Source organism: Mustela lutreola, chromosome 2 (assembly GCF_030435805.1).
Source record: "Mustela lutreola isolate mMusLut2 chromosome 2, mMusLut2.pri, whole genome shotgun sequence".
Taxonomy (NCBI): domain Eukaryota; kingdom Metazoa; phylum Chordata; class Mammalia; order Carnivora; family Mustelidae; genus Mustela; species Mustela lutreola.
The window spans coordinates 112,068,188-112,092,279 of record NC_081291.1 but is presented as its reverse complement, the minus strand read 5'-3'; positions in this window follow the sequence as shown (position 1 = coordinate 112,092,279).

The following is a 24,092-nucleotide window of genomic DNA, read 5'->3' as shown; positions in this document are numbered from 1 at the left end:
ATCAATGTAGTTAATCAACCGAAGAGCCAAAGAAGGCTAGAATGCTAGTATTTATTATATCTATGTCATTGGTCATCTACAATAGACAAAATATTCAAAGCATAACAACTTGGCTATTAGCAAAGACCATTAAATGACTTCTTAGAAGAACCAAAAGAAAAAAAGTGTGAATAAGTGAACCCACTCACTCCTTTACAAACCTTAGTACTATAACATAAAAGAGACACCCAAAACAATTCCCAGAGCTAAAATGTGGAGTAAGTGCCAGGGTTTGGGGAATAAAACTTAAATGGTCACTTCTATAAATAAGGGCTTTTGATATAATGGGATCAGGAAACCTGAACTGGAGTGTCAGTTCTCTTTACTGTGTGACTTTCAGATACTTTTGCTCTCAAATTTTTAATTTCCCCACATATTATATGGGTATAACGTAATATCTACCTCATTAGACTGTTGTAAGGGTAAAATAATAAAAGTGAACCTCTAACATCTGTAAATTATATGCTTGGTAGTGATATTATTATTATTATGACATTATAAATGAAACCTGTGGAAAAGAAAGAGGTTCAAGAGAAAGTTCCTAAACCTGCTGAATATTAGGGAATGGTCCAGAGCACAAAGTCTAACTGTAATCCTTCATCACATAAAAATTAAAGAATAAACACTACAATTTCATATGACTCTAAATGTTGAAGACTATTAAAAAAAATCACAGACTCTGAAAAAGTAATTTTTTTAAAAATGCATTTGTTTTGTACTATCATATAATTAGTGTATATATATACACACTAACATATACATATATAACTTCCTAATACCAACTTAAAATAACAGATATTGATTATCTCACATTTTCCATGGGTCTGAGTCAGGAATTTGGGAGAGGCTTAACGGCGTTTCTCACTCAGAGTTTCTTACTCACTTACTCGTGAGGTTGCTGTCAAACTGTTAACTAGTGCAACGTCCCTCTGAACACCACCAGAACCGGGAGATCCACGTCCAAATGCAGGCACATACGTTTTGGTCAGAAGCCTAAAGTGCCTAAGCACCTCTATAGGCAGGTTGAGCATCCTATTGGCACATAGCTGGCACATCCCAGAGCATGAGATTCCAAAGAGAGAGAGCAAGTAGGAAACCACAGTGCCTTCAAGACCCAGTCTCCAAAGTGACATATTATCACTTCTGCAATATTCTGTTGACTAGAAATGATTCCCTAAGTCCCTTCCAAATTCAGGAGGAAGGGAATTCAGCTCTAGCTTTTGAAAGAGTATCAAAAAATTGGGGGACACCTTTTAGAGCCAGAACTGTAACATAGACAACCATTTGTTTTTCAACTGAATAAATTCAAATCCAGAAAAGGAAAATGACTGGTCCTCAGGCTTCCTAACTTTGTCCCTAACATAGTAAGCTAACTAGCTGTAGAGGTGCCACAACTCAAATGAGAACTGTCTTGTTCTAGCTAGAACATTTCTTTTTCCTGGTGGAAGATGAAGAATGGGGAGGAATTCAGTCATCTGTAGTCCTGGTTACCTCTGTCTGTCTGCTGCACTTTACACTTTTCTTTCTCCCTTCATTGTCTCTGTCTGTCTCTCTCTCTCTCAAACTCCTCCTCCCATCCACCCTCCCTCCCTTCTCCCCTTTCCCTCATTTGGGGTTCTAGTCCACGGGCTCTGAGAGTTGCCGGAGTATGAGATGAACAAAGTTGGTTAGTCACATTCTTTCCCTGGGCTTTGAGTATTGAAACAAATTTTGGACACCTGGGTGGTTCAGTGGGTTAAGTCTCTGCCTTTGGCTCTGGTCATGATCTCAGGGTGCTAGGATAGAGCACCACATTGGGGGTCTCTGCTCAGCAGGGAGCCTGCACCATCCCCCCACTCTCTGCCTGCCTCTCTGCCTACTTGTGATCTCTCTCTCTGTAAAATAAATAAAATCTTAAAAAAAAAAAGAAACAACTTTTATTTTAACCTCTAAAAAGATTGAAAGTGACTGTTTATCCCAAAAAGCAGCCACTGAGAGAGGAAAAATGAGGAGGTAACTGCTTTCTCTGAAGTAACCCAGCTTCTCATCTTAACTCTCAACAGAAATGGTTATATATATATATATATGTAATCAAAGCATTTCTCTTCTGTATCTCACACTTCTGAGACCCCAAAATGGGTGGAATTGGACTAGCAAGTCTGTAGGATCTTATCATTCTATCCTTCTTTGATTCACTGAGTAATGTTTAGATAATACCCTCTCCTCCTCCCGTATCACACACACACATCAACATTCAAGGTCTTGTGAGATTTGAAAGAATATTTAAAAGGTGCAAGTGCTCTTCTCAAAGAGTCATAAAGAATGCGTCTATTTGTTTAGACCTAGTTTCTGTAATGCCTTTCTCCCTTGTAAAGCTAAACAGCTAACTTCTCTTCTCCTCCCTTACCTACTATCCATCACTGTCTGGGGCTCATGGCTATGAGAAGATAGATCAAATTTACCAGGAGCCTACTGATAGTTCAACTCTGGTGCCTCCAATTTCTCTAAACCAATTTTAATCATAAGTCTCAAGGTCACTACTTTGTAAATGAGACTGAAGAAATACTACCTTTTGTCTTCTTAACAGCTTTATGCCCTTATTTTTTTACCCAAGCAAGCTTCAAGCAAACTTCTTTTGTGATAAATATCCATATATTTCATGATGCCAAAAAACATAAAGGGACCTAATTTTGAAATCACACAGTGTAGAAACAGCATCAGGAATGAGATCTGAGTTCTAATCCAAATTATATTTATTCTCCCCTCCCCTCCTCCTCCTCCCCCTCCTCCACCTCCTTCTCCTACCCTACCTCCTCCTCCTCCTTCACTTTTTTTCTTATTCTTCTTATTCTTCTTCTTGCTTTTGTTAAGAGACATTGAGAAAAGCACTAAACTGTGCAGTGTTCTCCCCATCAATACAGTTCAAGGATCACTATGTGTCTTTCCATCTCTGATATTCTATGAATTAGTGTAATAGTAACAATGAGGTACTTTCCTGTGTGTTTCAGGGTATAACCAGGGTTCTTTCCAAGTAATCTGAAATTCGATTCTCTGCAAGCGCATAAAATGCTAGGTAAGTTGCACAAAGTGAAGCCAAGTCTCAGAGATCTCTTCTCTCCACTCATCCTGAGTCAATTGCTTGCCAAACTGCTTCCACTTCCAAAGAGCTTTTCAAAATTCTTCTCTCTTCTTCTCCCCAAGAATTCTATGAATTTAAACTACATGTACTCCAAAGACTGTTTCCTGAATATGCTCTGTACTTTTATGCTCCATGTGCCTCTGCTAATATTTCTTCTGCATGGAATGCTCACTCTTCTCCCCTGCCCTGTAAGTGCTTTTTCAATGTTTTCAAACCAATGAAGCTGTCCCAGGCAGCGTTGAATGTTCCTTCCTTTATACTTGTGCTGCTCATAACACTTCTGTTTTTGAATTATGAATTTCTCTATCTCTCTCACCTGCTGCACTGTAAGCTCCCATGGGCTAATGCTATAGATTCTCTAATTTGACCACTTAGCGTTGATGACAAGCTCGTAACAGTTTTTCCTTTCATGTTTCCTTAAACAAATTAAGTATCATTGACCACTATCACTGGAAACAAAATAATAGAGTTCTCCTCTTCCTTTCTTCTATTTCCTCTCCATTATAGCTGCAGTGTCATATACAAGGCCCCATTTTAGGCTTTTGTTCATCACTCTGTAAAATGAATTCCAATATTGGAATCCTGGGGCTCCCAACACCACATCCAGTATCACTAAATCTGGCCCTTGGCATTGCTTGAGGGCAGATGATCCATGAATTAGTAGGGGTGGAAAGAGCCCCAGCTGTGCCATGCCTGGCCAGGGTGCCCCCCTCACATTAAGGACGCCCAGCCCTGCCACAGTCTATCTGCAGTAACAGCTGAGGCTGGACTCAGTACCATGTTCATCAGCAGATGTTCTGTTTGTGATATTGCTATTAAATAGACTCAGAATGACAGAACACTGAGCTGTGATAAACATGCTCTACCTATAGTGTACCACAGAGTATTTCTGGCTAAGGAATTCAAGCAGAAAAACATTAAACATCTTTATTGTTTTAAAATCTACATGATAGAACAATGAAATAAAGTGCTGTGTTGATTCAGGGTCAGTTGATAATTATGGCATCCGTTCTTCCAAGCGCCCTGCATAATACATTCTTTTTCTTTGTGGGTCAATGTACTCTCCACAATGTATGTGACAGTCCTCCCCTCCTCACCACTTCCGTGGTTTAAGACTCATTACCTCTCCTAGTGGCTTTTTAATTTATTTGAATGTCCTCAGTCTTCCCTCTCCAAACGTGGATACACTATCACCAAATCAATCTTTCTAGCATACAACTCTGACTGTGATATTTCAAATCTCAAAGAGTATAATTTGGCATCTAATTTCCTACAAGATAAAATTTGTTTTGGTTTGTTTGACTCTGCATTGGAGGCACTCTGTTCTCTGGCCTCAGCCTATCTTCAGCAACTTACTTTTTCTGATTCCCTATTCACTCAACACACAACCCAACTAAAAGAATTACTGTTTCTTGAATACTTTTTCCATCAATGTGACCTTGTTCAGGAGCTTTACTGTCTGGGGAATCTCTTCTTTTCATCTCACATGTCACTCTCAAGGTGCAATCCAAATTCCATTTTTCTGATACCACCAGCAGACAATATTTTCTTTCTTATTATATGTCCCATAACATTTCTTTTGGGTTTTTTGTTTGTTTACTCACTTACACAACAATAATAATTAAGTGTGTAGTCTGTGCCCAAAGCCACTGTAAAACTCAAAACATATCAATGAATAAAACAGACCAAATTGCTTCCTCTTCTCAAGCTTACATTCTAGTGGCAAGAGACAGAAAATAAATAAGTAAAATTCAGAGCATGTTAAATGATAATAAATTTCAGCAGATTCAGATTCAGCAGAGATGTGGGATAGAAAGTGTTAAGAGGGGATTTTCAATTTTAAATAGTGTTCATAGAAAGCCCCAAGGAGAAGATGGTTTTTGAGTGAAGGTCTAAGCACTGTGAAGGAGTGAACGAACTTAATAGCAAGTGTAAAAGGCATAAGATGTTTAAAAAAAAAAAAAAAAAAAGGAAAGAAAAGAGGAGTCCTGTGGTTGGAATATAAGAAGTATGTGAGAGAATAGAAAATGAAATCACTATAGTGAAGTGATAATAATGTATATGCTTATAGACCATTTTAAGGACTTTTCGGTTTACTCTGAGTATAATGGCAAATGTATCATCCATAGTTCCAGCAGGAACAGATGGCATACATAAACTAGGAAATTTAATGGTAGTTTAATAAACTCTACTTACAAATGTGTGAATAAGATTTAAGAAATCTAATATGGACTCTTACAGTACCCAGTACTAGTAGCAGTGGGCAGGCAGCATAATTACCATTGTCCTAAAGTAGCAAGGGGAGGGGAAATGAGGAATCAAGGGTGTCTGTATGGAGTGAGCTACCAGGCAGCCCCTGGGGCTTTTAATAGAGGGAAATATTACACACTTGTTGACCATTTAGAATTGGAGGAAAACCTACACCTCACACTCCTCCTGCCCACCAATCTCTGTCCAGTGACTTTCATTGCTCAATTCAACCAGAGTCTAAATATCAAGGAATATTGTACACATATTCTAAAAGATTGTGTCTCTTTAGCCATAAAACAAGGTAAGGAAAGACTGAAAGGATCTAGGGATCCCAGAAGATATTCAGATCTGGGATCTCTTGGAGGGTTCTGAGCAGAGGGGAACATGATATAACTTTAGCTTATTAAGATAATTGATTCTTTTGAAGAATAATTCTTCTTTTGAAGAATAAACTCTAGGGGAACATGATCACAGATGAGAGGCTACTACAGTATACAAAATGAGACATTATGGAGATTTGTATTAGCATGACCCAAGGGAGTGGTGAGAAATGGTTGTAAACTATGCTTTTTAAAGAAGTTAAGCTTATAGGGTCACCTGTGTAGCTCAGTTGGTTGAGCCTCTAACTCTTTATTTTGGCTCAGGTCATGGGTCAGGAGATGGAGCCTAGAGTTGGGATATGCACTCGCAGGAGTCTACTTGAGATTCTCTTTCTCTGCCCCTACTCCAACTTGGACACTTGGACACATGCACTCTTTCTCTCTAAAATTAATAAATAAATATTATTTTAGAAAGTTAAGCTTATAGGAACTTCTGGCATATTAGATAAAATATTTGAAAGTATGAAGTATAAAGTGTAAGCATAAAGTGTAAAGATAAAGATAAAGATAAATTCATTGTTTGGATCTAAGCCACTGTAAAGGAGGAATAACAGTGTTGACCAAGAGGGTATATTAGAGATTCTTTTTTTTTTTTTTAAGTTCAATAAGTTCTAGACTTCAAAGTGATCATGTTTAGGAGACATCCTAGTGCTAGGAAGCCATCATTCAAGAGGAAGGACTGGTAAGGATGCATTCCTTTTGAAATCATCAGAAGCCATTAGGAAAAAAGTGGATGTCTTGAGGAAAAAAAACCTCCAAGTAGTATCCTTGAGGCATCTCATTAATGGAAGGTCAAATGCGGAGTCCAAAAAAAAAAAAAAAAAAGAGCCAGGAAGAATGTAGAACTGTACACATAGTGTACAGTGTACTACAGTGTACATAGTGTACAGTGAGGTAGGTGGAAGACAGGACAACTGGAGAAGAGAACCTCAAAAAATTGAGAGGCGAAGGGGTGCCTGGGTGGCTCAGTGGGTTTAAACTTCTGCTTTCTGCTCATGTCATGATCCCAGGGTCCTGGGATCGAGCCCTGCATTGGGCTCTCTGCTCGTGGGGAGCCTGTCTCCCTCTCTCTCTCTCTGCCTACTTGTGATCTTTGTCTGTCAAATAAATAAATAAAATATTAAAAAAAAGAATTGAGAGGCTAAAATAGTGGGACTAGAATTTATGGGAATATTTTATATCAATAATTAAGACAGTACTATTTAGAGAGTGACAGTGTCACAAAGGGAGGGATCACAATTTGATACATGACTACATTAAAGAGAAAATGTGGGTGGTATACTGGAATTTAAAGCTGGAGAATTTTATAAAGGAGAGAGAGAAAAGGATCTAGAAGCAAAACAAAGGGAAAGGAGAACACTTATTTCATGGCCAGACTGGTTGTATAAGAGGTGTGGGAAGACCACAACCACTACTTGAGCAGGTTAAAGAACAAACAGTATTCTCAAGGTAAATCAGCTTCTACTAGAATAAGAAGAATGGGTAATTTAGAGAGAAGAAACAGAAGATATCAGATATTCTGCTGATGATTGACCATGACTTCCAGGTAGCTTGGTGAAAGTGGTATAGTGCTTGAAGAGGGGAAGGGGAAATGGTCAGAAATGGGGAAAAACAGAAACACATGTGAATTATAATGTAGATCTTTGGACCTTGGGGTTCATAGGTCATCTACGATACAAATAATCAGATGGATCCAAGCAGACAGATAGATGGGAGATTAGACCAAGTTGGGGGGTAGGGGTCACAAAGAGATCTATGAGGAGGAGAATTTAAATGTTTAGAGATGACGAGAGCATCTTAAGTGTATTATGGTCATAGTTGATGCAAACTTGGACAAAGCATGATAGGATTGATTCCAATATTCTCTAGGGAGAAAAAGTCATGAGGCTGGAGTGCTGGACTTAGAGAGATTCACTGGTTTTTCCAGGAGCACAGACAGTTGTGGTGCTCTCTTTTAACCCAAATTAATGGCAGTGTGAGGGATTTAAAAATTTTGCTCTCCTATATATAGCGATTTGTTTATATATTTTATAGCACCCAATTACAGTTCCTTGAAAGCATGATTATTGCTGTTTCCTTAGTTTTTCTATACTCTTTCCAAGATCTTACACTTGGAAGCTGCTTTAGAAGCCATTTTGAAGTAATGATCTAGCCACCCTCAGTTCCTACTGATCATTCACTTTTCCATTCTACCCCAAATTTTCTCAGTATAACTTTTCAGTGCTTGTCCTTGGAATGTCTAGTGTTTCAAGTGTCCTTCCCCAACAGGATGTGATACTGTATGGATGTGATTGCTATGACATTTAACCACAACAACAACTTAATCCCATTTCTCTAAACTATTACCCTCTTGAACCATCCCTATGTATTTGCTATCCTCTTTGACCCAAATACCCACTACTCTATCTTCCACAACTTACTCACTTTATGAAATTTTATATGTTATTTGAGACACAACACAAATATTACTAACAAACACATGACTAAGACTTTTTTTTTTTTCCTTTGCAATCCAGTATCCATATTCCATTTTTGGAATAATAACATTCTGATTTTTTTTAGAGTATTCAGCCCTTCTTTCTCTCAATTCTTAATTTCTGGTTGAGATTATATCTGGAAGAAGGCATATAACTTAAACCTACCCAATCAGGAGTATTTTCTCCCAACTCCTATAACTAATTGATAAAAGACATGTGGTCCAAATCAATTCAAAGAAATTGAACTGGGACTACTACCGGAACTTTCAAAAAGGAAAATGATCTTTTGATGAGGTTACTGGGAGAAGAGAAGCTGCTAAGCTGTCATCTGCTGGATAACACCAACAGAGGGAAAAAGAAGAGCCGACAATGAAGAGATAATAACTTCCTGAAGACTATTTTGAGTTCCTGGATCCAGCAATATCTACAACACTTTCTCTCTAAACTTAACAGCCATATGATGCAATATTGTTTTTCTCTTTAAAACAGTTGGATTTCATTTATAAATAAAAGAACCATGACTAATGCAATAATTTAATATGATGGAGCATCAGAAGTCCTGTGTCCATTAATCAAAACCCAAGCTCCTGAGAATTACTGGGCTTTCAGGGACCCCTAACATGACAATGTCTTTGACGTGGAGAGAAAAGCCCTTGTCTAGGACTCTCCCTTCAGCTTTAATTCTCTATTTATACTTCAAGTATGATGAATAACAGCAGTTGGGCCATTAATGCAGAGATAATTAGCCAAAGATAATTAAGAGGAAATTCTTCTTCCTTTTGAAAGCCACCCAAAGTCTACAATTAAAGGTTCACTCAATTATGACTGTGCCTATATTCAACACAAGTCACATACTCTGAAGATAAAACCTGCCCTTGAAAGAAACAAAGAAAAGTTTAAAATCAAACTATCTCAAAGGAAGTCTGCTTCCTATTACATTTTATTAAACTGCTTACCCTTAGGAAGAATTTCAATATATTTTATTCGTGAATTTCAAATTTTTATTCAGAGCTATAAATCAATTAATTAATCAGTTATTGTTAATTCAGCAATCCAGAACAGAACAGAGAAAGGTTACACACCAAAAAAGGCAGAGAGAACTTTTCCAAACAGACTGCATAATTACTTGCCAATTTTGAAAAGTAGATCAAAGACATACCATGTTAGTTATTCATGTGAAACACATTATCTTTTGAAAAATTATAAGAGAAAACATAAAATACTCCTCTGGAGTATAACAGAATTACAGTCACAACCTTAATACACTACATTGTTTTGTTACATACACTTTCATCTGAAAAGTCCTAGCCAAATATCTGCATTGAAAACTATTCAAGGAATTACATTAATTGTATAAAACAGGCCATAATTATTGGCCATTAAGTTCAATTAACCGTAGACAGTGACTGTCTCCTGAAGCATATTTCTGATGGCTTACATTGATTAAACTGTATGAAAAAAAAAGGCCAGAGCTTCATACTTTATCAATAGCTGCATTAATAGAGAGTGTTTTCCTTAAAAAAACTAAAATATTTCTTCCAACCATATAGGCCTTTTCTATTTTGCTGACCCTGAAATTTGCTATAAAAGATTGTGTTGGAAGGCAGCAGGGGACTGACTGGAAAGAGACGGAGATGAAGGATTTACCTTCCTTCACTCACATCCTGACATTCAATCATTCTAAGAACAACAAGGAACTGGTATAATTATTCCCATTTCAAAAATCAGATAGGCAAGATTCAGAAAAATTAATTTACTCAGGATCAAGCAGCTATGAAATAGCAGAATGAATATTTGGAAACCAGATATACCTGACTCCAAAGACTAAGCTTTGTCAACAAATCAGGCTGCTTCATAACATTTCAAAGCAACATGATTCTTAAATGATTGTTTAAAAATGTTGGCATATTATTGGCATATTATATAATTGACATAGTATAATAATAAAATACGAAATATGACCAAGAATGGCTTGATGATTAATAAGCTTTATTATTTTGTCATTACAGATCACGGAAAATAATAGAACTACATACATGGTCTTGTGAATCAAAATTTAACTTTCTATTATAATGATAGCAATAACAACAAGTCATAGTTCTATAATGTTTTAGTTTAAAAATATTTGCACATACACTACTTCTTTCTGATTCCAATCTTATAACAACCTGTAAGTAGGCAGAGCCAATTTTATCCTCACTATTTTAAAGTAGCAGAAATTGAGAGACAGAGAAGTGTTTGCTCAGGTCAAATGGATGCAAAACTTAAATGAAAACACAGGCCATTCATCCATTCATTGATGGATTCACTCTTTTAACAAATAATTTTGCATATCTGTTATGTAATACTCTTATTTCTTAAGTAATATCCAGTCTATAATTCATTTCACAACCCTGCACCTTACATTACAGAGTATATGAAATATGTTAATAACAGTGCTTACCAAAGACTAAGTAACATCTTTTCAAGTCCCAACCTAAAATCCCTACTAAAAGAAGTTGACTTAGGTTGTTCTTGGAGTGAGCACATTTAGATTGGCTCAAGAGCAGCAAATCCACACACTGGCTGCTAACATATGGTCTAGCATAAAATATCTGCTCACAGAGACCATGTCTACCGAATAGGAAGACACTCAAAAAGAGACAACCGAGGGAGTAGAAGAGCCAGACTTCGAGTTATAGGGTGAGCTAAATAGGGCATGAGCTCTTGATCTTACTCTGAAAACATAGTAATGTGAGCTAATATATTTTAGAAAAATTAAAAACAATTAGACAGGCTATAAAGAAAAAAAATGGAATTATCTAGATGTCATAAATGAAAAATAATCCCAGACCCATAGCAATAATCAAGAACTGAAGCCATGTTGTTTCTGGGAAAGTAAGAATATATGTAGTGACTTGAATATTTAATACTGCATGCAAAAATTAATCAATAGAGTCAGAAATGTAGATGGGCTCTTAGTCTAAGCCAGAAGCCAAATAAGTGCTACTCTGTGTATGCATAGAGTTCTGAAAATCTCTGAAATCTCTGCTCATTAAGCAATGGCTTCTGAAGCCATAGGCATGAATGGAATCACCAGCAAGAGTTTGAGATCTTAGCCCCATACTCCTATGCAGCCCAAATTAATACTACCTGAAATATTTGGAAGAACCTCAACTGAAAAAAAAAAAAAAAAAACACATAAAAATTGGAACCAGACTATCCAGAAGGCCTAGGCCAAGGCAATGATAAAATTGCTCCATAGAGAAACTTCCAGCACTACAAACTTGTCTAAGACTCCCTAGGAAGGTGACCATTGAAGATGTTCTTACTTATAGATATGAAAAGTAGAAAGGCAGACCACAGACTTACATAATGTGTATGTATAGGATCACAGGAAAAATTAAATATAAGGAGTATACTTTAAAATTAGTGTGGGGGCACCTGGATGGCTCAGTTGGTTAGGTGTCTGCTTTTGGCTCAGGTCAGGAGCCCAGGGTCCTGGGATCAAGCCCCATATTGGGCTCCCTACTCAGCAAGGAGATGATTCTCCCTCTCCCTCTGCCTGCCACTCTGCCTACTTGTGTTCTCTACCTCTCAGTCAAATAAATAACATCTTAAAAATAAAATAAAATAAAATAAAATAAAATAAAATAAAATTAGTGTATTTATTTGTTGACAGTGCTCAAAGTGATTTTTAAAAACCTGATTTAAAAAAAGGACAGAAAATTATGATATAAAAATAAATAGTTTTGACCACCAGTGAACTTCTTATCAGCAAAAATTGAGGCTAGCTGACTTTTGAAATAAGATTATCAAAACTTTGAGGAAAAATAAAGCTTTCACCCTAAAATTATATACCAGCTAAACTATAATTCAAATCTGTGGATGAAATAAACACATTTTCAAAAAGAAATAAATTCCAAGTAAAAGTACTCCCCATGGAATTTATAAGTAGAAAATATGCTCAAGCAAGAAAGAAAGTAAATCCAGAGGAAATGTCATGTAGGGTTGCCTGGGTGGCTCAGGTGGGTAAGCATCTGACTTCAGCTCAGGTCATGATCTCCAGGTCCTGGGATCAAGCCCTCCATCAGGCTCCCAGCTCAGTGGGAAGTCTGCTTCTCCCTTTCCCTCTGCCTTTCCCCCTGGCTTGTGTGTGTGTCTCTCTCTCAAACAAATGAATAAAATCTTAAAAAAAAAACCAAAAAAAAAAAAAAACAAAGTACCATGCAAGAAGCAAATAAGAGCAAAGAATTAAATAAATATACTAGTAAATAAACAAAAATATTAAATAGTATTTTTAAATGAAAATCTTTTTGCATATATTAAAAAAAGAAGGTGGAATTAAAATGCTAAACAACATGGGAGAGTGGAAAGGAGTAATTAAGATACTTCCTAAGATAGATATATCTTTTTCTTGTTTAGGAGAAATAAGTGTTAAGTTTAATGTTTTAGAAACACTAAAAAATATTTTGGTCTTATTATAATATAATAGAAGCCATTAAAATAGTATAAATTATAATTTTAAAAGTGGTAGATTGATGAGGCACCTGGGTGGCTCTGTGGGTTAAGGCCTCTGCCTTCGGCTCAGGTCATGATCTCAGGATTCTGGGATCGAGCCTTGCATCGGGCTCTCTGCTCAAGGGGGAACCTGCTTCCTCCTCTCTCTCTGCCTGCCTCTCTGCCTGCCTCTCTGCCTACTTGTGATCTCTGTCTGTCAAGTGAATAAATAAAACCTTTAAAAAAAAATGCATGGCAAAGAGATCACACAAATTAAGACGGTAAAAGTAAGTTAAATATACTAGTAATTGATAAAGCTATAATCTCTTCAAAAAACTTCACACCAAAGGAAATACTAAAGGAAATATGAAGGAGTATACTTATCTATATCAGAAGATCGTGCACTCTAAAGTCACATTAACAGATACTTCTATAGAGTAGGAAGAGAAATGTAAATGAGATTTGTTGGAAAGGGGTTCAATTTACCTGTAGCTTTTTGCTTCTTTTAGAAATAGACTTGAAGCAAATATTGTAATGTTATCAATCGTTAAGTCTGAGTTGTGAATATGTGGGTATTTTTAAATACCATGTCAGTGCTTTAATTTTTTAAAATGTCTCCATTTTTCATCAGAAGTCATAAATCATATTAATAGATCACTGAAGTGAAGGTCACAAACTCTGCTTTTGTTGGATGTCAATAGATAATTCCATACCTGGGATTTCTAAGAAAGAGCAACAAATATTCAAGGTCCCTTTGAGCACTTTCATCATTTACTGACACATTGAAATAAACTCACTTTACTTAAAGTAGCTCAGGAGAGTCTTTATTGCTTTTAATTTAAATCTTTTGCCTGGAGCTAAGATGGTAGCTTAGTAGGAGGGCCCTAGGCCTCTCACATCTCTTCAACACAGCTAGATAACCATCAAATCATTCTGAATATCAAGGAAATCCACCTGAGGACTGACAGAACAAACTGCACAACTAGAGGGAGAGAAGAGGCCAGCCGCATCGAGGAAGGGAAGAAGTGTGGAGACATGGTTTGGGGTAAGAACAGATTGTGGCTTCTGTGGAAGGGAGCCCTGGTCATGGACAGTGAAGAGACAGAGCAGAGCACACAGGGGAATACACAAGGAGGACACATCCTCAAAATCATTGACTGGGAAAATGAGAGGTTGATTTCCCTAAGTTTTTGCAGTTGATGGGGCTTGAAGTCTGGAGTTTTAAAGGCTGGCAGGCCTGGCTGAGATAGAGCCCTCAGGGCACTGTCCTGCTCCTGGAGAGAAGGCGGACAAACAACCCAGGGGCAGATGGCATAGAGGCAGAGATCTGAAGAACGCCAGGGGCACACAGCAGGAAGAGTGTGGGCTCTTCTTGGAGTGGGATATGAGAAAAGACATCCAATAGAGATGTCTCTCTGGGGAAAAAGGAGATGGTGAGTGCCATTTCCCTCCGTAACCCCTCAGGATAGGCTTAGAGACAAATGCTGAGGGCGGCCCCCTGGACACTGGCTACATAGTCTATTTGCTGCAGGTCCCAAGCCCCTATACTCTGGTATGACTGCCCTTCTCAGTCAAAACTGTATTTGTCCCAGTGCACCAAGACCTTCCAGCCCCTGCCAGCACAGACCTCTGCCAACACCACATCCCTAAAGCTTAGAGTTTTAAAAGTTAACAGGCTTGGCTGAAATAGAGCCCAGAGGGCACAGCACTGGTCCTGGAGAGAAGGTGGCAGGCAACCCTGAGTCAGAGAGATTGAAAGCAGCAGACTGAAAAATGTCTGGGATGCACAGAGGGAGTTTATTGGCTCTTCTCAGAGTGCTTCCCTAGAAGCAGCAAGCACAGAGAACCCTCTGTGGGGACAAAAGAGCTGGCTGGTGCCATTTGACTTCCTGCCTTTCAGCAAAACCACAGAGCTACCTACATGCCATAAGCAGCACAGCACTGATGCAGGCTGCCTAATGTGTAAAGGGTCCCACACCCGCTGTGTTCTGCCAGTATTACCTTTCTAGGGTACATTTGCCTCAGTCCCAGCATGGTGGGCTCATTCCCCAGAAGACCAGCAAAAGTGACAGCTCACACCACATCTCCCAACCAGAGAGCCCAGCAAGACTTCAGCTGAAGTATTATCAGGTCTCATTTAACAAGCAGACGAAAACACGCCTGGTTAAAACTTGTCACATTCTGGCCTAGGTCGCAATACTCCTCACTGCAGGCAAGGAGAGCCTCTGAAGACAACTGGCTTAAAGCATAGAGCAGCCAAAACACAGCATCAGAGTGCTCTCAGCACACACCAGACACACTCCCTGAAGCACCAGTCACTGGACACTATATGACCGCTTCTTCATAAGAGTATTGCTCTCATGAGAAGGAAACATAATAAGCTTTTCTAATATAGAGAATACAGAGACTTCTTAGACAAAATGCCAAGATGGGGGAATTCATCCTCAGTGAAACAACAAGATAAGGTCATGGCTAGAGATTGAATCAAAACATATAGAAGTAATATGCCTGGCAGAGAATTTAAAGGAACAACCACAAGGATACTTGCTATGCTTGAGGAAAGAATGGAAGACTTCAGGGAGGCCCTTACCACACAAATTAAAGTTAAAAAAAAAAGTCAGAGATGAAAAATATGGTAAGTGAGATTTGAAACAATATGGATGCAATGAACCCAAATGGAAGAATCAGAGGAATGAGTAAGTGACACAGAGCATAAATGATGGGAAATAATGAAGCTGAACAAAAGAGAGAAAGAAGAATTATGGAACATGAGAGTAGACTTGGGGAATTCACTGGCTACATCAGACATAACAACATTTTTATTATAGGAGTTCCAGAAGAAAAGAGGGAAAGGTGTAGAAAAATTATTTGAGGAAATTCTTAATGTGGGTAAGGAAACAGATGTCCAGATCCAGGAGACACAAAATTCCAGTAAAATCAACCAATGCAGACCAACACCAGGACATATTGCAATCAAATTGGCAAAATATAGTGATAAAGAAAAAATCCTAAAAACAAAAAGATAAAATAAGTCCCTAACTTACCAGGGAAGACCCATAAGTCTAGCTACAGATCTTTCAACAAAAATTTGTCAAGCCAGCAAAATTAACAAGACAAGAAACAACATGTGTTGGAGAGGATGTGGAGAAAGGAGAACCCTCCTACACTGTTGGTGGGAATGCAAGTTGGTGCAGCCACATTGGAAAACAGTGTGGAGGTTTCTCAAGAAATTAAAAATAGAGCTTACCTATGACCCTGCAATTGCACTACTGGGTATTTACCCCAAAGATACAGATGTAGTGAAAAGAAGGGCCATATATACCCCAATGTTTATAGCAACAATGGCCACGGTCACCAAACTGTGGAAAGAACCAAGATGCCCTTCAATGGACAAATGGATAAAGAAGATGTGGTCCCTATACACTATGGAGTATTATGCCTCCATCAGAAAGGATGAATATCCAACTTTTGTAGCAACATGGGCGGGATTGGAAGAGATTATGCTGAGTGAAATAGGTAAAGCAGAGAGAGTCAATTATCATATGGTTTCACTTATTTGTGGAGCATAACAAATAACATGGAGGACAAGGGGAGATGGAGAGGAGAAGGGAGTTGAGGGAAATTGGAAGGGGAGGTGAATCATGAGAGACTATGGACTCTGAAAAACAATCTGAGGGTTTTGAAGGGGTGAGGGGTAGGAGGTTGCGGGAACCAGGTGGTGGGTATTAGAGAGGGCATGGATTGCATGGAGCACTGGGTGTGGTGCAAAAACAATGAATACTGTTACTCTGAAAAACATAAATAAATTAAAAAAAAAAAACTAATGATGAACTGTACAGTGACTAACATAATAAAAAAATTTTTTTTTGTCAAGCCAGAAGGGAGTAGCATGATATATTCAATATGCTGAATTGGAAAAATCTACAACCAAGAATACTCTATTCAACAAAGCTGTCATTCAGAAAAAAAGAACAGATAAAGAGCTTCCCAGACAAACAAAAACTTAAGGAGTTCATGACCACTACACCAGCCTTGCAAGAAATGTTAAAAGGGACTCTTTGAGCAGAAAGGAAATACCAAAAGTGACAGACAAGAAAGGAAGAGAGAAAATCTCCAGAAACAATGAAACAAGTAATAAAATTGCACTAAATACATATCTATCAGTAACTACTTTTTGAATGTAAATGGACTAAATGCTCCGATCAAAAGACATGGGGTGGCAGCACCTGGTTGGCTCAGTCAGTGAAACATCTTCCTTTCACTCAGGTCATGATCCCCGGGTCCTGAGATCAAGGCCCACATCAGGTTCCCTGCTCAATGGAAACCCTGCTTCTCCTTCTCTCTCTGCTGCTCCCCCTGCTTGTGCTTACTCTCCCTTGCTCTCTCTCTCTCTGTCAAACGAATAAATAAAATCTTAAAAAAAAAAAAAAAAAGACATACAGTGTCAGAATGGATTAAAAAAAAAAGACCCATCTATAAAAGACTTATTTTATTTATTTGTTTATTTATTTATGTATTTATTTATATTTAGAGAGAAAGCAGAGGAGAAGGGTATAGGGAGAGGGAGATAATTTTTTTTTTTTTTTTTTACAATTTATTTATTTACTTGAAGATAGAAAGAGAGTCAGGTTGGGGAGCAGAAAGAGAAGGAGAGAGAAATCTAAGCAGTCTCCATGCTGAGCATGGAGCCTGATGCAGAGCTTGATCTCACAAACCATCATATCACAACCTGTTCTGAAACCAAGAGTCAGAGACCTAACCAACTGTGCCACCCAGGTGCTCTGAGAAAGAATCTTAAGGAAGTTCCATAACTGATGCACAGCCTGAAGCAGAGTTCCATTTCACGACCCTGAGATCATGACTTGAGCTGAAATCAAGTCAGATGCCTAACCAACTGAGCCACACAGGTGCCTCAAAGACTCATTTTAGACCCAAGTCACCTGTAGATTGAAAGTGAGGGTACAGAGAAACATTTATCATGCAAATGACATCAAAACAAAGATGGAGTAGCAGTATTTACATCAAACAAGCTAGATTTTAAACCAGACTATAACAAGAGATGAAGAAAGGCACTATATCATAATAATGTGGCCTATCCAACAAGAAGATCTAGCAATTATAAATATTTATACCCCTAACATGGGAGCACTCAAATTTCAATGAAACCAGGAGCTGTTAAAAATAATAATAATAATAATAATAACAAACATAAAGAAACTAATTGGTAATAATAAAATAATAGTACGAGAATTTAACACCCCATTTACAACAATGGAGAGATCATCTAAGCAGAAAATCTTCAAGGAAACAATGGCTTTGAGTGACACACTAGACTAAATGGACTTAACAAATATTTTCAGGACATTTCATCCCAAAGCAGCAGAACACATTTTTTTTTCAAGCACAAAAAAGGGTACATGCTCAAGAATAGATCACATACTGAGTCCAAAATCAGGCCTCAATAAATGTGAAAATATTGAGATCATACCACACATATTTTCTTGCCACAATATTGTGAAATTTGAAGTTGACCACAGGGAAGAATCTGGAAAGATGACAAATACATGTAGGTTAAAAAACATGCTACTAAATAATGAATGGGTCAACAAGGAAATCAAAGAATAAATAAAAAATACACAGAAACAAATGAAAATGAAAACATGACAGTCTAAAACCTTTGGGATGTTACAAAAACAGTCCTAAGAGGCAGATATAGAGCAATACAGGCCTACCTCAAGAAGCAAGAAAAATCTCAAATGAACAATCTAACCTTACACCTAAAGGAGCTAGAAAAAGAACAAAAAGCTAATCCTAAAACCAGCAGAAGAAGGGAAATAATAAAGATGAGAGCCAAAATATGTGATACAGACACTAAAATAAAATTTTAAAAAATAGTAATAAAATAAACATATCAATGAAACCAGGAGCTTTTTTTTTTTTTTTTGAAAAAAAAATCAATGAAATTAATTTACCTCTAGCTAGACTAATCAAGAAAAGGAGAAATGATTCAAATTATTAAATCACAAATGAGAGAGGAGAAATAACTAACAGAACAGAAATACAATCATAAAATAATATTATGAAAAACAATATACCAACAAATTAAATATAGAAGAAATAGATAAATTCCTAAAAACATATAAACTACCAAAATTAAAAGAGGAGGAAATAGAAAATTTGAACAGACCAATAACCAGCAAAGAATTAAATCAGTTAAAAAATAAAAACAAAACTCCTAATAAGCAAAAGTCCAGGATAAGATGTCTTCAAAGGCAAATTCTACCAAGCATTTAAAGAAGAGTTAATACCTATTCTTCTCAAATTTTTCAAAAACATAGAAATGGAAGGAAAACTTCCAAATTCATTTTGTAAGTCCAGCATTACCCTGATATCAAAACCAAAGACTCCACTAAAATATAGAATTATAGGCTAATATCCCTGATGAACATAGATGCAAACATTTTCAATAAAATACTAGCAAATCAAGCCCAACAGTACATTAAGAAAAATCATTCACCACAATTAAGTAGGATTTATTCCTGTGCTTCAATATTTGCAAATCAATCAATGTGATAACATTAATAAAAGAAATGATGAGAACCATATGTTCCTTTCAATAGATGCAGATAGAGCATTGACAAAGTAAAACATCCATTTAAGATAAAAACTCTCAACAAAATATGGATTGAGGGAACATACCTCAACATATTAAACACCATATACAGAAAACCCCACAACTAATATCATCCGCAATGGGGAAACATTGATTACTTTTCCTCTATGGTCAGGAACAAGATGGGGAAGTCCACTCTCACCACTCTTATTTAATATAATACTGGAAGTCCTAGTCTCACCAATAAGACCACACAAAGAAATGAAATGCATCCAAACTGGCAAGAAAGAAGTCAAACTTCCATTATTTGCAGATGGCATGATACTCTACATGGACAACCCAAAATCCTTCACCAAAAAAAATTATTAGAGCTTGATATATGAATTCAGTAAAGTCACAGGATACAAAATCAACATACAGAAATCTGTTGCGTTTCTATACACCAATGATGAAGCAGCAGAAAGAGAAATCAAAGAATAAATCATATTTACAATTGTACCAAAACCCATAAGATATCTAGAAATAAATCCAAACCAAAGAAGTAAAAGATCTGTATGCTGAAAACTAGAAAACACTGATGTAAGAAATTGAGGATGACACAAAGAAATAGAAAAACATTTCATGCTCATGCATTGGAAGAAGAAAGACTGTTAAAATGTCTATATTACCCAAAGTAATCTAAATATTTAATGCAATCCTTATCAAAATACCAACAGTATCTTTTGTAGAGCTAGAACAAACAATCCTAAAATTTATATGGAATCACAAAAGACCCTGAATAGCCAAAGCAATCTTGAAAAAGAAAAGCAAAACTGGAGGCATCAAAATTCCAGACTTCAAGTTATATTACCAAGCTATAGTGATCAAGACAGTGTAGCACTGGCACACATACATCAATAGGACAGAAAAACCAGAAATGAACCTGCAACTACATGGTCAATTAATCTTTGACAAAGCAGGAAAGAATATCTGATGGAAAAAATACAATCTCTTCAATAAATGGTTTTGGGAAAATTGGACTGTTACATGCAAAAGAGTGAAACTGGACCGCTTTCTTAAATCATATACAAAAATAAACTAAAAATGAATGAAAGACCTAAATGTGAGACAGGAAACCATTAAAACCCTAGTGGAGAACATGGGCAACAACGTCTTTGACCTCGGTCACAGTTAGGCATATCTCCAAAGGCAAGGAAAACAAGAGCAAAAATGAACTATTGGGACTTCATTAAAAAAAAAAAAAAAAAAAAAAAAGAAGGGGCGCCTCAGTGGTTCAGTAGGTTAAAGCCTCTGCCTTCAGCTCAGGTCATGATCCTTCTGCTCGGCAGGGAGCCTGCTTCCTCCTCTCTCTCTGCCTGCCTCTCTGTCTACTTGTGATCTCTGAGTGTCAAATAGATAAATAAAATCTTTAAAAAAAAAAAAAGGCTTTTTTTGTACAGGAAACAATCAACAAAACTAAAAGGAGGGGCGCCTGGGTGGCTCAGTGGGTTAAGCCTCTGCCTTCAGCTCAGGTCATGATCTCAGGGTTCTGGGATCAAGTCCCACATCGGGCTCTCTGGCAGGGAGCCTACTTCTTCCTCTCTCTGTCTCTTTGCTTACCTCTCTGCCTACTTGTGATCTCTCTCTGTCAAATAAATAAAAATCTAAAAAAAAACCAAAAACCAAAAAACAAAAAACAAAAAAAACTAAAAGGAAACCTATGGAATGGGAGAAGATATTTGCAAATGACATATCTGATAAGGGATTAGTACCAAATTATATAAAGATCTTACCAAATTCAACATACAGAAAAATTAATAATCCACTTAAAAAATGGGCAGAAGACATGAATAGACTTTTTTTTTTTTCCCAAAAGAAGGCATATAGATGGCTAACAGACATATGAAAAGATGCACAGCATCACTCATTATCAGGGAAATACAAATTAAAATAACAATGAGATATCACCTCACACCAGTCACAATGGCTAAAATCAACAACACAGGAAATGAAAGGTATTGACAAGACTGCAGAGAAAGGGGAATCCTCCTGCACTGTTGGTGGGAATGCAATTGTTTTCCAAAATGGCTGCACCATTTTGGAAAACAGGATGAGTTTCCACCAAAATCTAAAAGTGGAACTATTCTACAACCCAGTAATTGTACTGGAATAAATATACCGAAAGAATACAAAAATACTAATTTGAAGGGATACATGTACCCTGATGTTCATTAGCAGCATTATTAACAATAGCTAAATTATGGAAAGAGCCCAAAAGTCCATTGAAGAAGATGAATGGATAAAGAAGCAGTCACACACACACACACTGAAATATTACTCAGCCATAAGACAAAGTAAAATCTTGTCATTTGCAACCATGTGGTTGGAGCTAGAGAGTATAATGCTAAGTGAAATAAGTCAGGCAAAGAGAGATGAATACCAGATGATTTCACTTATATGTGGAATTTTAAAAACAAAACAAACATTGGGAGTGGGGGAGAAGGGAAAACAAAGAAACTTTTTAAAATTATTTTTATTTATTATTTTATTTATTTATTTTTAAGTTATTTATTTTAATTTTTAAAATATTTTTATTAACATATAATGTATTATTTGCCCCAGGGGTACAGGTTTGTGAATCATCAGACTTACACATTTCACAACATTCACCATAACCTATACCCTTCTCAGTTTGAATAACCCAAATACCCTATCCCTACACCCTCACCCCCCTGCAATCCTCAGTTTATTTTTGAGATTAAGAGTCTCTTACGGTTTGTCCTCCCAATCTCATCTTGTTTCATTTTTCCTTCCTTACACCCCAAAACGCACTGCCCTGCCTCTCAAATTCCTGATCAGTGAGATCACAAAATAACTGTCTTTCTCTAATTGACTTATTTCACTCACTTCATGGAACCTCTAGTTCCATCCACATTGTTGCAAATGGAAAGATTTCATTTCTTTTGATGCCTGCATAGTATTCCATTGTGTGTGTGTGTGTGTGTGTGTGTGTGTGTGTGTGTATGTATCACCTCTTCTTTATCCATTCATCTATTGATGGACATCTAGGTTCTTTCCATAGTTTGGCTATTGTGGACATTGCTGCTATAAACATTTGGGTATATGTGCCCCTTTGAATCACTACATTTGTATCTTCAGGATAAATACCTAGTAGTGCAATTGCTGGGTCCTAGGGGAGCTCTATTTTCAACTTTTTGAGGAGCCTCTATGCTGTTTTCCAGAGTGGCTGCACCAGTTTGAATTCCAGCCAAGAGTGTAGGAGTATTCCCCTTTCTCTGCATCCTCACCAACATCTGTCCTTTGCTGACTTGTTAATTTTAGCCATTCTGACTGGTGTGAAGTAGTATCTCACGGTGGTTTTGATTTGTATTTCCCTGATGCCGAATGATGTTGAGCACTTTTTCATGTGTCTGTTGGCCACTTGGATTTCTTATTTGTAGAAAAGTTTCTTCATGTCTTCTGCCCATTTCTTTTTCTTTTTCTTTTTTTAAGATATTATTTATTTATTTGATAGAGATCACAAGTAGGCGAGGGGTGGAAAGCAGGCTCCCCACTGAACGGAGAGCCCAATGCAGGGCTCAATCCCAGGATTCTGGGATCATGATCTAAGCTGAGGACAGAGGGTTTAACCCACTGAGCCACCCAGGTGCCCAAGCCCATTTCTTAATTGGATTATTTGTTCTTTGGGTATTGAGTTTGACAAGTTCTTCATAGATTTCAGATGCTAGCCCCTTATTTGATATGTCATTTGTGAATATCTTCTCCCATTCTGTCAGTTGTCTTTTGGTTTTGTTGACTGTTTCCGTTGCTATGCAAAAGCTTTTGATCTTGCTGAAGTCCCAGTAGTTCATTTTTGCCCTTGCTTTCCTTGACTTTGGCTATCTTTCTAGGAAGAAGTTGTAGTAGCTGAGGTCTAAGAGGTTGCTGCCTTTGTTCACCTCAAGGATTTTGATGGATTCCTGTCTCACATTGGGGTCTTTCATCCATTTTGAGTCTATTTTTGTGTGTGGTGTAAGGAAGTGGTCCAATTTCATTTTTCTGCATGTGGCTGTCCAATCTTCCCGACCCCATTTGTTGAAGACAAACCTCATGTCTTTTTTCCACTGGACATTGTTTACTGCTTTGTTGAAGATTAGTTGGCCATAGAGTTGAGAGTCTATTTCTGGTCTCTCTATTCTGTTCCATTGATCTATGTTTTTGTGCCAGTACCATACTATTTTGATGACTGTAGCTTTGTAATAGAGCTTGAAGTCTGGAATTGTGATGCCTCCAACTTTGGCTTTCTTTTTCAACATTCCTCTGGCTATTTAGGTCTTTTCTGGTTCCATATAAATGTCAGGATTATTTGCTCCATTTATTTGAAAAAAAAAAAAGTGGTATTTTGATAGGGATTGCATTAAATGTGTAGATTGCTTTAGGTAGCATAGACTTTTCACAGTATTTGTTCTTCCAATCCATGAACATGGAATATTTTTCCATTTCTTTGTATCTTCCTCAATTTCTTTCATGAATACTTTATAGTTTTCTGAGTGTGGGTTCTTTACCTCTTTGGTTAGGTTTATTCCTAGGTATCTTATGGTTTTGGGTGCAATTGTAAATTGATCAACTCCTTAATTTCTCTTTCTTCTGTCTTGCTGTTGATATATAGAAATGCAACTTATTTCTGAGCATTCATTTTATATCCTGACACTTTACTGAATTCCTGTGTGAGTTCTAATAGCTTTGGAGTGGAGGCT